At 38.0% G+C, this 14,639-nt stretch overlaps 1 protein-coding gene across 1 annotated transcript in view; it reads left to right on the top strand.

Annotated features, from left to right (window-relative positions):
- Nucleotides 1-14,639, top strand: part of spn-E (tudor domain containing 9 protein spindle E) — a 191,656-nt gene that overhangs the window by 103,794 nt on the left and 73,223 nt on the right. The gene's annotated exons all lie outside the window — the stretch shown is intronic.

The following is a 14,639-nucleotide window of genomic DNA, read 5'->3' as shown; positions in this document are numbered from 1 at the left end:
TACAAGAATGAACATTAGCCTACATAAATCCTGATTTGGAATTACTTGGGCTCAGGATAAAGAAAAATAAGCTACTGGCTATTTTTGACTATTGAAATCAGCAATATATCAATATTTTCTCCTGAGAATTGGTTCAGCCTTTCAGTAATTTAATAAAAAAAAATCATTTTTTTCAACTAAAAGCAAGGAGCAACATTAAAACTTAAAAGAGCATAAATTTTACCATATATAAGGGGAAAACCTCAATTCCTCGCTCTTCACGTCAGTTTCTTTTTGTATTTTAAAAAATCTCCTGACTAATTAAAGGGCTCTTGTGTTTCAGGAGCTGTTTTTAAATAATTGGTACAAAAAAGTTAAAATTAGTGTAAAGAGTGAGGTATTGAGGAGGGGGATCCAATCTCGTATACCGGATAATTTCTGTTTGTTTTAATGCTGCTCATTACTTTTAGTTGAAAAATTTGTTGTTTTTTTTATTTATTTTTTGATCGTTTCTCAAATAACGCCAGAAAATACACCTTTTCTCTCCATGGACAATTTCTCTCCTGTGGAAAATCAACCCACCCCACCACGGCAATATCTACCTCACGACTTCCTCTGTTTTGAAAATTTTACTTTGGCTATTTCCCCGGAATATCTTCAAATGTTGAATTGGCAAAAGAAAGTAGGTAAAATAAATGAATTTCGTATCAGAATTCCGGTAAATTCCCCCAAGTATAGTTTCCCTGTGAAAGTTCATCCCTGTAAACTTCCCTCCTCACTGTAAATTCTCCCGTTGGAACCCCCTCCCCCCCCCGCCCTGCAGAAAATTTTCCCTACAGAAAAATCACCCTCCCCCCAAAATATCATGACTTCCCAATAATAAATACTATATATAAACACAGGACAAATTTCAAAACTTACAACACTTTCCCCAGGGACTTGCAGGGTCGTGTCATCCCCAGAGGCATGATTAATTGACCATTCATCTATGCTGATCAAAATCGCTATCTCAAAATTTTGATCAGATGAGTTTGGGAAAAAGAAGCATGGGAGTTTTTTAGTACTTTTAAAAAAGCGTCTTATTGTTCTAATCAAACGGCCCTTATGTTTCATTAGTCATTATTAAATAATTGGGACAAAATTAAAACTTTAGCGTAGAGAGCGATATGCTGAGGAGGGGGCAACCCCCTTTATATACATAATTATTTCTGTTCCTTTTTAGTTTTAATGTTGCTCCTTACTTTCAGTTGAAAAAACTTGCTTGTTTTTAATTTAATTGCTAAATGTTTTTAAATAATGCCAGGAAATCCGGCCCTACCTCCGCGGAGAACCCCCCCCCCCCCACGGAACTATCCTCTAGGCAATTCAATCCCGGTGGAAATTTACCTTGGAAAATTACTCTTAACCACTCCGCGTGTAAAATTGAGACGGAAAAGAGAAAGTAAGACATAGAAAGAATTTTGTATAAGAATTCTAGCAAATTCCCCCAGTGTGTAATTTCGACGATTTTGGGAAAAAGGGATGGGGAGAGGGCCTAGTTGCCCTCCAAGTTTTTTTGGTCACTTAAAGGGCACTAGAACTTTTCAATTCCGCTCAATGAGCCCTCTCGCGATGTTCTAGGACCACTAGGTTGATATGATCACCCCTAGAAAGTAGAAAAACAAGACAACAAATAAACGCGCATCCGTGATCTTTCTTCTGACAAAAAATACAAAATTCCACAATTTTGCAGATAGGAGCTTGAAACCTCTACAGTAGGGTTCTCTGATATGCTCAATCTGATGGTGTGATTTTCATTGAGATCACTTGACTTTTAGGGGCTATTTTCCCCTTTTTTCGAAAATCAGGAGAATTTTCTCAGACTCGTAGCCTTTGATGGGTAAGATTAATAAACCTAAGGAAATTTATATAGCCTACTTGAAATCTGCATAAAAAGCCGATTCTTTTGATATATCTATTGGTATCAAAATCCCGTTTTTTAGAGTTTCGGTTACTATTGAGCCGGGTCGCTCCTTACAGTCATTACCACGAACTGTTTGATATTTAGGTTTCGATATCGATATTTGGTCTAATATATCGACATCGATATCTAATAACGCCAAACACTATCAAAAGTTGCTTCCTGGATACGGTCTTGCTATCATTAATATATTTTTCTTTTATCAAACAGTTCGTGGTAACGAACTGTAAGTAAGGAGCGACCCGGATCAATAATAACCGAAACTCTAAAAACCGGAATTTTGATACCCATAGATACATCAATAGAATCAGATTTTTTTGGTGATTTCAAATATATAAGTTTCATTAAGTTTAATTTTACCCATCAAAAGTTACGCGCCTGAAAAAAATTTGCCTTATTTCAGAAAAAGGGGGAAACACCCCAAAAAGTCATAGAACTTTAATGAAAATCCCACCATCGGATTCAGCGTATCAGAAAACCCTACTGTGGAAGTTTCAAGCTCCTATATGCAAAAATGTGAATTTTGTATTTTTGTTTGTTTTTGTGGAATTGTGGAAATGTGGAATTTCGTGTTTATTTGTTTTTTTTATTTCCCCAGGGGTGATCGTATCGATCCAGTTATCCTAGAATATCGTAAGAGGTCTCATTTGAACGGAAATTAAAGGTTCTAGTGCCCCTTTTAAGTGACCAAAAAAGTTGGAGGACAACTTGGCCGCCTCCCACGCTCATTTTTTCCCCAAAGTAACCCAATCAAAGTTTTGAGATAGCCATTTTGTTCAGCATAGTCGAAAATTTAATAAATATGTCTTTGAGGATCACTCAATCTCCCACAGTTCCCGTTTGATTGGCTGGAAGTTATGAATTTTGCCCATTGTTTACATATAGTATTGGTTAATGGGAAGTATAAAGACGTTTCAGGAGGGATTTTTTTCTGATGCGGGGGGGGGGGGGTGTCAGAGGAGGGAATTACGGGGGAGGATCCTTCCATGGAGGATGTTTCCTTCGGGGAAGGGACATTTCTATGAAGGGGGCGCCGGATTTCCCAGCATTATTTAAAAAACGATCAGAAATTAAATAAAAAAAAAATTTTCAACTGAAAGTAAGGAGCAACATTAAAACTTAAAACAAACAGAAATTATTACGCATATGAGGGGGTGTGCCCCTAGTCAATACCTCGCCCTTTTAGCTAGAGTCTTTTTCTAGTAGTTTCAAAAGAGCTATATATTCTAATTAACAGGCCTTTGTTATTCAGGGGTTTGTGATTCGAACAAAATTCGAACTTTAGCGTAAAGAGCAAGGTATTGACTAGGGGGCAAACTCCCTAATATACGTAATAAAACATTCGAGTATAGAAGTTTGTTACGTAAGTTAATTCGTGAGTTACGTCGGAAAAAAATTTCAAGAAAGCTATTTAGTCAAAAAAGTAAAAGTAATATGCAAATTTTGTTTTAATTATTCATGTACCGTAACCCAATATCAATGCTGCATTAATTCAAAAACGTTCAGAAATTAAATTAAAAAAAACAAGTTTTTTTTTAACTGAAAGTAAGGAGCGACATTAAAACCTAAAACGAACAGAAATTATTCTGTATATGAAAGGGGTTGTCTCCTCCTCAATACCTCGCTCTTTACGCTAAAGTTTGAATATGTCACACAACTTTATTTTTTAAAACAATAAAAAACTTTAGCGTAAAGAGTTTGTGGTGACGAACTGTAAGTAAGGAGCCAGCTCAATACTAACCGAAACTCTAAAAACGGAATTTTTATACCAATTATATCAAATGAATTGGATTTTTATGCTGATTTCAAATATATAAGTTTTATTAAATTTAGTTTCACCCATCAAAGGTTAGGAACCTGAGAAATTTTGCCTTATTTAAAAAAAAAGGTGGACGTCCCTAAAAGTCATAGAATCATAATGAAAATCACACCATCAGATTCAGCATATCAAAAACCCTACTATAGAGGTTTCAAGCTCGTCTCTGGAAAAATGTGGAATTTTGTATTTTTGCCAGAAGAAAGATCACGGAGGCGTATTTATTTGCTGTTTGTTCCCAGGAGTGCCTTTGGGGCACAGGGAGGGCCTTTGGGGCACAGGGAGGGCCTTTGGATGTCTGGGTGACATTTGGGGACCGGTGGATGGCCTTTGGGACCCCGTTGGTCCTTTGGGAGTTCGATGGGCCTTTGGGGGGCCCGGGGATGGCCGTTGAGGGTCTGGGGTGGGCCTTTGGGGGCGCCGGTGGCCCTTGGGGAGCTTGGGGGACCTTTGAGTGTCCGGGGGACAGATGGGGCCTGGTGGGCCTTTGAGGACCGGGGGCTTCCTTCGGGGTTGGGGTAGGAGGATTGGAACCCTTTGGGGTTGGGTTATAGGACCTCACAACACTGTTCAAATGGAACTTGTGTATTATAACGACCACAGAGTTTCACCCTCAAATTCTCTTCTAAAACATTTTTTAAAATATTCTTTCAAAATGTCTCTAACTGTTTCGCCGAAATAGTTCCATTACCTGTCTAAAACGGTTTCGCCCAAATAATCCCTAAACGCAAATTCAGCGTGTTCCTTTGTTATTGGCATCTCTGTGCTAACGCATTTCAAATTTCTAGGAAACCCTTTCCTACGTTAATCTCTTCATCTCATAAATTTTCCTAGCTAAACTATTAGGGTTTCGTTAGAATATCAATTTACCTCTCCGACTTAAAGATCCGTGAAGCCGTATTTAAAAATAAAATTTCTATCTCTTTAGACTCCCGCATAATTCCAAGATAACAAGTGATGTTAATTATGATTCCTGACACTAAAGATCAATGAAGCCCTATTTGAAAATAGAATATTAATTTTTCTCTCTGTCCTAAAGAATGTTTATCCCTCAGATCTAAGATTAAAGAAGCCTTAATGTTTCCTAATTCTCCCCTTCGTGAATCAATAATTTCCCCTAGCGATTATGTAAATCTATTTCACAGGTGCTACTCGTGACAGGACCACGTGGTTTATGGTTTTCCAAGTGAGAAAATTCCTGTTTTTTCATTCTCACTGAGAAAACCATAAAACAGACATGAATTGCTGTTGACATCCAAGTGAGAAAATTCCTGTTTTTTCATTCTCATTGAGAAAACCATTTAACAGACATGAATTGCTGTTGACATCCATAAATGTGACAAAGCCACTGTTTTTCAAATTCTCACTGACAAAAACCATTAAACATCCATGAAAAACATCAAATAAATCGACCAACACACATAACCATCCATGAAAACATACATAAATGTGACAAAATTCCTGTTTTTTCAAATTCTCACTGACAAAAACCATAAACCACGTGGTTCTCGTGCCAATAGATGGTGTTAAAAAAGTTGTAGGTGGCAGCAGGGGTGCGTGACACGACTGGTACCCCCTCCTCTACTCTTACAGTTTGTCACCACGAAGTGTTTGACAGACAGCAAAAAGACTCATTCCAGCATTTTTCTATACATGCTCAAATTAATTTGCAGCTATCATTCTTCTTTTCTTAATAACAGACATTTTTTGTATCAGGGACGAATCAAGGGGGGGGGAACTACCCCAGGCACCAGCTCTTAGGGGGTGCCGGCTCGTCAGTGGTGGTTCCGGCCTGTCTTTCGCCCAGGAAAAAATCTTTATTTTGCCCCCCCCCCCCCTGTCTCCTAAAAATTTTCCGGCCAAATTAAACATTTCGTTTTACCTTATTAACAAAACTTTTTAAACTCTGCCCTCTACTTTATTTTAATAAAAATAAGGATTATAACCATTGGATTATTTATTTGAAATTTTGTGCCCCTAAAATCTCTGCGCTTGGGGTAAGTGCTCCCTCTGTCTCCCCTCTAAAACTGCTTCTGCGGCTCGTAAGGTAACTTTTAATCTCATCAAATAAAATTTAAATCCTAATTTCCAGCTCTGTGACCTTTAGGAGTCGAGAGCAGGTGTGGCTTCATCCAAGGAGCGATAGGATAGAAGAGGAGACGGGTGGGGGAAGTTCCTCTCCCTTAGAAACTTGTTTAGGCATCCTTGCCCACAGGAAACCGTCTTTTGAAGTTTCAAACTCCTTCTAGGTCTTTAAACAGGAGGAGGTGGCCTAATCTGAGAACCTTCTAAAGGAGGTTGCAATTTCAAGATGACACCCGCGGAAAGCACCCTATTGAGCTTTGAATGCCAAAAGCAAGAAGTGTATGTGTGTTGGTGTTCTACCCCTGTTTCTTTTCTTTTGAGATAAATGACCTGTTTTCGTTCCGTAACTACATTTGCTTAGATTTGCCTATAGTATAATGACAATTTAAAGTCTCGTTGCCAAGCTATAGTCGTTTTGCAGTAAGTAAGCTTTGAATTAAATTCTATTTTGGACTTCCTGGTTTGAAGTCATTGAAAGATAAAGCTAAGAAAGTGAAATGGGTTTGAATGGGAATTGAGAGGATTGGCTGGGCCAAGCAAAGGTCCACCCTTATGCAAAGTTTGTGTACAGAATATTATTTTTGAGTTAGTCTGCATTTTGACCCCGTTCGGGGAAGCATATTTTTGTTATTATATGTGATCGTTTGGAAGAATACAAGTAAGGTATTTTCTACAAACGTGTACTAATTTTCCCGGAACCCAGGCAGGGTAGGAATAGAGTTACGAGATACCGTCATTATTATATTGACAGGGGGGTTTGTTACCTCCAAGGAGAGAGTTAGAGATTTTTAGTGGTAACCCAGGGCGGGTACACTTGGCTTTAGAAAGTGGTCATTTGACCACTCGATCACGTTATCATACCCTAGGACAGGGTATACTGTGAATAGGGTAGTACCAAACCTGATATTTGCAGAACCGGTGTGGTAGACGCGAGTGTCACATTAAAATTTGGGGCCGGGGCTTTCCCCTCCAATAAGTGGTGACACCCGTATATTACCACGCCAATACTGGTGGCATTGTAGCTTACCACTATAACGCTGGTGGCTTCGTGGCCTACCGGCATAATATTGGTGGCTATCAACCCTAACATTGGTGGCAGGTCGTCCTGGGTAGGGGTGGGAGGATGTCGTAAATAAAAATATAAGGGAAATGGGACTTTCTAGGAGGATGTAAAGAGGGTGGCTTTGAATAGATTGGAATGAAGGAGGAGCGTCGGTAGCTGTGTTGGCCTCAGGCAGCTTAGTGCTGTTGGGAGTTGTTAGTAGTATCTTAAAAACAGGGCGACCAAGCAGTGTATAATCCAAATTGAGTATAATCCAAATAGAACATAATATGGCTCCGAAAGTTTCATGTGAAGACATTATAAAGACATTTGCTTCAAGAAAAGCACGGAAAGTTCAATTTTAGTGTATAGGATAAGATTGATTGTATATAAGTTAAATTGTATGCATACTGTGTCATGGAAAAATGTTACGTGGAATTGTACCTATTAGGATTTACATAAGAAATACATTAATAAAGGTAAAATAATTTCATAAATATATTTTTTGAGAAGTAAAATTACAATAATTAAATATCTATTATAAACAAGGGTGTTCTGAAGGGGGGATGGAGGGGGCACAGTGCCCCCTAACTGTTTTGTCTTTCGGTAAAGTTTTCGCCGAAGGTAAAAATTTGTAAAATTTCCGATTTTTGCTGAAAGTTCGGCAGAAATCGGGTAATGATTCGGTAAAATCTACGAAGTTCGTCCCCCTTCAATAAAAAGAGGCCCAGGAAGCCCCTGATTATGAAGCAAATTGTTTATCCATGCATCAAAACTTCAACAAACAGACCAGATGGTCATGAATTTTATATTTCCAAAAATGAAAATGTGCGGATTTATTAAACTGCATTAAAAGATACAATTATGATTAGACAAGGCTCCGCGCCGGTGGATCGACCGAACACCGCGAGAGGCCCGGCTGACCACCGCCAAAGTGTTGCAACGCAGCCGGCGCACCACGGGCGCTCCGTCACCGGAAGAGCCGGTGACGTTCGGCTGACTTTGAATTAATTTTGCGGTAATTCTTTATTGCGTCAACCGCAAAGTCGGAGCTTTTCTTTCTCGTGTGGTTTAGTATTTCGATTTTCCTGATTAGAGATCAGGCAGGACTTGCACTATCCCCGAGTTTTCGGGTATTTCTCCGAAAATCTACGCGTTACTCCGAAAAAAAAATTTGGTTCCACGGAAATCACTGTACGTTAATTTTCGTCTCTTTTGTTACTTTGCATAAAAACAAGACAGATGCAATTGCAGTATACACAGTTCTTTACTTCTTCATATGTTGACAAAAAAGTATCGTCTTTATGAAATGAGATTAAATCATTTCGAATGCAGTTTCCCAATTGCTATTTCTTACATCATTTGTAGTCGAGAATTTTATTTTTAAGTTAAATAGAACGCATTCACTACTATACAGCTTCAGTTAGATTTTGAAATTGATAGTCGACAGATTGTTTCTACAGTTGAATCGTAAGTTTGCAGAATTTTGTTTTCTTTTGCTGTTTTTAGATAAGATTTTCTTAATGTTTAATACAGAATTATTGGACGCCTGATTGATTAAAGAAAATACATTCTTCTTTCTGAAAAAATGTTACGCCCGCCCCCCACAAAAAATCCTTCTATTGAGACAAAATTTAGTTATAGACTAAGCCATGTACAAGGTTGGGGAATTAAAGATTGAAACGGAAGTTACCCTAAAAATATGATTCATAAAAGAAATGTAAATTATTGCCTATACGGGGGGGGGGGGTAGGGGGCTATCATTTTTAAATGATAATACCTGTTTTTTTTATTGAAAGCAGGGATGCCAAAATGATAATTATTTTTTCATTTAAAGTGGAGACGACAGGAAATGATATCAAATTCCCTGGGAAACCATCGGAATATTTTGTTAGACCCAGGGCCCCCATTGGGACTTGTTCATTGTCTTCGGTATTTTGTAATTTCTCATAGGCTACTGGCCTAATTTGGCTTTTGTCAGTGCTCCCTTTTAATGAGATTCTTTGGATTTTATTGAATGGCACGGCGAATCTATGACTCAGTTTTCCAATAATTTGAGGTATATCTGAAGAATTTTGACATTTTTGTTGTTGTCATTGTACCCCTTTACTCATACCCTCAATTTTTTTTCAAGGAATGCTAAGATGTTTAACGTTATTTCGCGTGTTTGTTTTAACCATATATCGACCTAGTTAATTATTAAGTAAACTATTTTTTTTGTAATGTAAAGCTGAGACGGTATCCTATCAAGGTGGTATCCCAAAGGGAGGGGAGAGGGAGTTATTATATTTAAGTGATAGTACCTTGAATTTTTTTTATTGAAAGAAGGGATGCCAAAAAGTTATTTTTTTTTAATTTAAAGTAGAGACGGTATTCTATCAAGGTGATATCCAGAGGGGAGGGGGGTAGGGAGGTATCTTATTTAAATGATAATATCTAATATTTATTTATCTTTTTACGCAGGGATGCCAAAAAAATTAATTATTTTATCGATTAAAGCAGATACGGTATCCTATCAGGGTGGTATCCAGAGGGGGGTGGGGGGGTAGGGAAGTATTACATTTAAATGATAATATCTTGAATTTTTTTTATTGAAAGTAGGCATTCCAAAAAGTTAATTACTTTTTTTTAATTTAAAGCAGAAACAGATCTTGTAGAACATATATGGCATATATGGCTGCTTTAAAAAAAAAAAAAAAAACAAAAAAAAAAAACAAAAACAAAAGGGAGTGTGAAGGGAGATGAGAGACTTTTACAAGAATATGACAGTTTGGTTGCTACCAGTAGCTGGAGTATCCTGTGAACGTGTCAGGTGAATTGAGTAGAGAAGGTAAATTTGTAAATTTAAGCTGTGATTTGAAAAAGATTGATGAAAAAATTAATGTTTGCGGTCAACATTGATCGCGCCGGCGGTGCGCCGCCGACACCTTACCGGTGGCATGTGCCACTGCTGTTTTTGGCCTCACCGCCGTCGGTCTTCCCTCATCGGCGCGGCGCCGGGGTCTAATAATGATCATTGTAAAAGCTCACTAGAAAGGACATTGCATAGAATAATTTGCTATCTTATTAATATGTGTGAAATTGTGAATATCAATCCCTTTAGCTTTTCCCTCAAGTTAGGTATATCCATCAATAGAGCATGTCATAAGCCTTAACCATCTTTGTGCCCTAAGAGATTAAGTAACAAAAATGGTTTTGAGATGCCATGCGGTTTTGTAAGCTTTAAATCAATAGTGGGTTTTCATCAACATTAAGCTTCACGATTATTACATAAAAAACTGGGAAAAGGGGCTGTTTACCAAGAAGTTTTTCTCTCGGCCTGCATGTGAACCGCATTGTTTTGGTTGTTCTTGCATTGTATTTTATCCCATATTACTTTTTATGCGTGTGTACAATCCTTCTCCTAGTTGGACAAGTTTATCCAGTCTACTTCATATTTTCCAGATTTTTTGAATTGACATAAATGAAAAGTATAGAACTAGATGGTGTCTCTACTTCTCTCCTTCGTGTTTAATTACGACGAAAGTAGGCTTTTTAGCATGTTTGTTATAGTAGCTAAGAGCAACAACAATTGTTTCTAAGAAAATTGCTTTTTGGACCAGGAATTTTCGCTCCCTTTCTTCAAAATACAGAAAACTCCTTACGATACCCCCTCCTCTCCCCTGCCGAAGGAAAAAACAAAACTTTTCATGTAAACTTCAATCTGATGTCCTAGTGATAATTAAGAAAAATGTTGAAACGGCGGAACAGGATTTCAAAGGCAAGACAAGGCTCGAGTGCTACCTACAACGCTCTTACGTGCGACAAATGGTGTGGTTACCGGTGGCCGGCGTTTACCTCCCCCCCCCCGCGGGGGCTAAACGCCGGGGGGTAACCCGAGGGTTACAAAGAAAAGTGGCAGAATATATGGGAAATATAAGTAGAGTCCTATGTTCCATTTCTAGTACACTACGCTCCTTCCCATGCTATTCTAGTACATTAAGTTCCTTCCTATGCTATTCGGGTACACTACGTTCCTTCTCATGCTATTCTAGTACATTATGTTCCTTCCCATGCTATTTGGGGACACTATGTTCCTTCCCATGCTATTCTAGTACAGTATGTTCTTTCCCATGCTATTTGGGGACACTATGTTCCTTCCCATGCTATTTGGGGACACTATGTTCCTTCCAATGCTATTTGGGGACACTATGTTCCTTCCCATGCTATTATAAGGGCTTATGTTCCCTCCCCATGCTATTCTAAGGGCTTATGTTCCCTTCTATGCTCTTCTAAGGGTTTATGTTCCCTCCCATGCTATTCTAAGGGCTTAAGTTCCCTCCTATGCTATTCTAAGGGTTTATGTTCCCTCCCATGCTATTCTAAGGGCTTATGTTCCCTCCTATGCTATTCTAAGGATTTATGTTACCTCCCATGCTATTCTATAGCACTATGTTCCCTCCCCATGCTATTATAAGTGCTTATGTTCCCTCCCATGCTATTATAAGGGTTTATGTTCCCTCCCATGCTATTCTAAGGGCTTATGTTCCCTCCTATGCTATTCTAAGGGTTTATGTTCCCTTCTAAGCTATTATAAGGACTTATGTTTCTTCATAAGCTATTATAAGGGTTTATGTTCCCTCCTATGCTATTCTATAGCACGATGTTCCTTCCTACGTTATTCTATGGAACCTCTAAGCGTGATTAAACACGTTTTGCTTGCCTTTCATTGGTACCTTTCCAAGCGAGCGGGGATTCCCCACCTGTTCCTAAACATTGCAAAAAAGATAGCAGTATGAGCGGGGATTCCCCACACAAGTTTGTTTCAACTCCAAGTTTTTCAACCAGACTGTTTTTGAGCAAACATCCGTTTTTTTAGGAGCCAATCAGAGACTTCGAAGATTGCTCAATATACTGTAAGTTGATTAGTGATTGGTTATAAATAAAAGGACTGATTTTTTATTCGTCCTTGAGATTTTGTATATAATGGCCATACCTTACGATTAAATTTTCATAATGATTTAACATATCATGGATAGTACACTAAATATTATTGACATTGAAGTTATGGATGCGTCAATTTACAATGTGAGTACAGTTTACTAAATTTCTTAATTTATTTCCAAATAAAATCATTTTACCATCCCTCCAGTAAATTCAAATTCAGGGGCATAGGCCCCCCCCCCCTACAACAATCCAAACCCTACAATAGTATGAGTATACTCGCTAGAAAACGCAAAGTACGCTCTTTTTTTCCATTATGTAAATAAAATCCCTCCTCCCCCCTCCTTTGTTTACGATTTTAATTCTATAGAAATAGTTAATTTCGTTCAAAATGTCCCTTTTCCCAATTGTGTATTTAAGATGTTTTGTCTTTTTTCCGGTCTAAAACCACATGTGTTTATAATTAGAGAAAAGGGTCCTTTTGGAACGAAACTTCGCACGTCTTATCGCATAGATTAATGCAACTTGTCTTTGTGATTCAAAACACATTCAAAAATAGATTGTTTTTCGGCCAAATTAGACGAGATATTCTATTTGATGAATGCAAATGGGGTTTCATAGATGATTAAGAGACTTCTATAAAAATATAAGACGGGGAAGTAATTCTAACACCATCGTTGCGAGGTGAAAAAAACAAACTATTTCGTCGCATGGAAAGTAAGGGGGAGGGAGAGGGGAATTCTTTGTGCAGACTAATTTTTACTTCTGTAAAAAAGGGGAATCGTTTTTTCCATGCTAAATTTTTTCTTCTTTTTAAGGAGGAAAATTCCTACAATTACTCTCCTCCTCAAAAGAAGGCTAAGGCAAATGGCAATACTCCAATGCAACAAGTGGAGATAACTGGCCCATCGGGAACCACGCGAATACAGTCAGGTCAAAAACTGAAAAGAGAATGGGTCACTGCTCACAGGATGGTGAACCCCGCTGGCTCATCTATGCAAGAAACGGACATCACCGCCCCATCCGGCACACAAGTGCAGTCTGAATTTGGAAATGTAAGTATTTTTACCTAATGTATTGCTATTGCTATTACAAATAGTAGATTTTTAAACGAGTAGATTTGTAGGAAAAGGAATCTGATCGCTATTTTTTATGGATGACTAGATTTGTAGGGAAAAAATGAGTCAATTTTTTTTAATGAGCTATTAAGACAATTATTGAGTTGATTTTTTTTACCATATTTTATTGATATTAGTCAAACGTTGCGATGTGTGTGTGCGTGTGTGCGCAGGTGTGTGTGTGAAAGTGTGCGCGCATACGTGTGTGTGTGTTTGTGTGTATGTGAGTGTGTGCGCATGTGTTTGCGCGTGTGTGTGAACGTGTGCGCGCATACATGTGTGTTTGTGAGTGTGTGAGCATACGTGTGTGTGTATGTGTGAGTGTGCGCATGTGTGTGTGCGTGTACGTGTGTGTGTGTGCTTGTGTGTTATTAACAAAATTTGTAATTTATTATGCATTTGTTTTGTAAATAATGCTATAAGCGAAAAAAAATTGTAATTTATTATGCATTTGTTTGATAAATACGAATCTAATTCAGAAAAAAAAATTGTTTGATAAACCCAACTAAGAAAAAAATAGTGTGCTATAATTGTGATAAAACTTTCTTCAAAGAAAAAAATCAATTGTTTGATGAATCCCACTAAGAAAAAAAAATAGTGTGCTATAATTGTGATAAAACTTTCTTCAAAGAAAAAAACTCAATCCATTCATTTTCTAGTTTCAAGGGGAAGCTACGAAAACAACTGCCTTCCCTGGCCCAGGACTTCAAAATATCATGGACAATTGTCCCCTCTCGCCGGATAATGTTAGTGAAGGTACGTCATTTAGTATCCCCCTGGATTTTCAATTTACAACTTAAGAAATGGACAGCCTTATGCAATTTGTTGGACCTAATGTTTCCGAGGATATTTTTGACGATGACTTTATAATTAGTGAATTGGATCCTATGCAAATAAGTGCAGGACTTGAAAATAGCGTCGCTTCCCCGGAACTATATGAGTTTGATTTTTTAAAGTCTAATCTAGGTCACATACAAGCATCGTGGATAGATTTTAACCCTTTCTTGGAAAAACCGGCTCGGAGAGGTAGTATGTTAACAGACACTGTAATTGCTTTCTTCGCCTATGTCGACCGACTATAATTACGGATTTAAATTTAGAGTCAGAAATGGGGGGGGGGGGGTCATGGGGGGGGTAAAGCATCGGTAAATCAAAAATTTTATTTACAAAAGGGGAAATCTGGGGAAATTTTTTATTTTCATTTTTAAAATGGCAATCAGAATTTTTTCCCTTGTACAAATGAATGTGAAGACAGCTTGTACAATGGGTCAAATAACTTAGTTTTAACTATAGGAACATTTAATGAAAAGGGGCTCGCGGCCAACGCCTGATATATTGAATACAGGTATTTGGCGCTTAGTAGATTTAAAAAAAACTTTATTGTAAGGGGGGTGGGTAGTAGTCGACAAATTAAATGTCCCCCAGATTTTTCGGCTACCAAAGGAGTTAGGAGTTTTTATTTTGACACGGGGTTGCAATGCTTTAAATATGCATTTTTAACAGCCACCCATAAAACATTAAGAAAAGATTCAAGAAGGAAAAATCTCGATGGACTTGCACGTAACGGCGGAGACAATTTCCCTAAAGTAAATTTTGATTGTTTAGAGGGGAAGTATCCGGTGTCTTTAAAAGAAATAACCATATTTGAAAAAGCAAATGAAAATCTTGGGCTAGGGGTGGTTGTTCTCCAGTATGACACATAATTTGTAAATGGGG

Source organism: Artemia sp. Qi Xiang Cuo, chromosome 2, assembly GCF_049724085.1.
Source record: "Artemia sp. Qi Xiang Cuo chromosome 2, ASM4972408v1, whole genome shotgun sequence".
Lineage (NCBI taxonomy): Eukaryota > Metazoa > Arthropoda > Branchiopoda > Anostraca > Artemiidae > Artemia > Artemia sp. Qi Xiang Cuo.
This window is presented reverse-complemented; position numbering and strand designations above follow the sequence as displayed.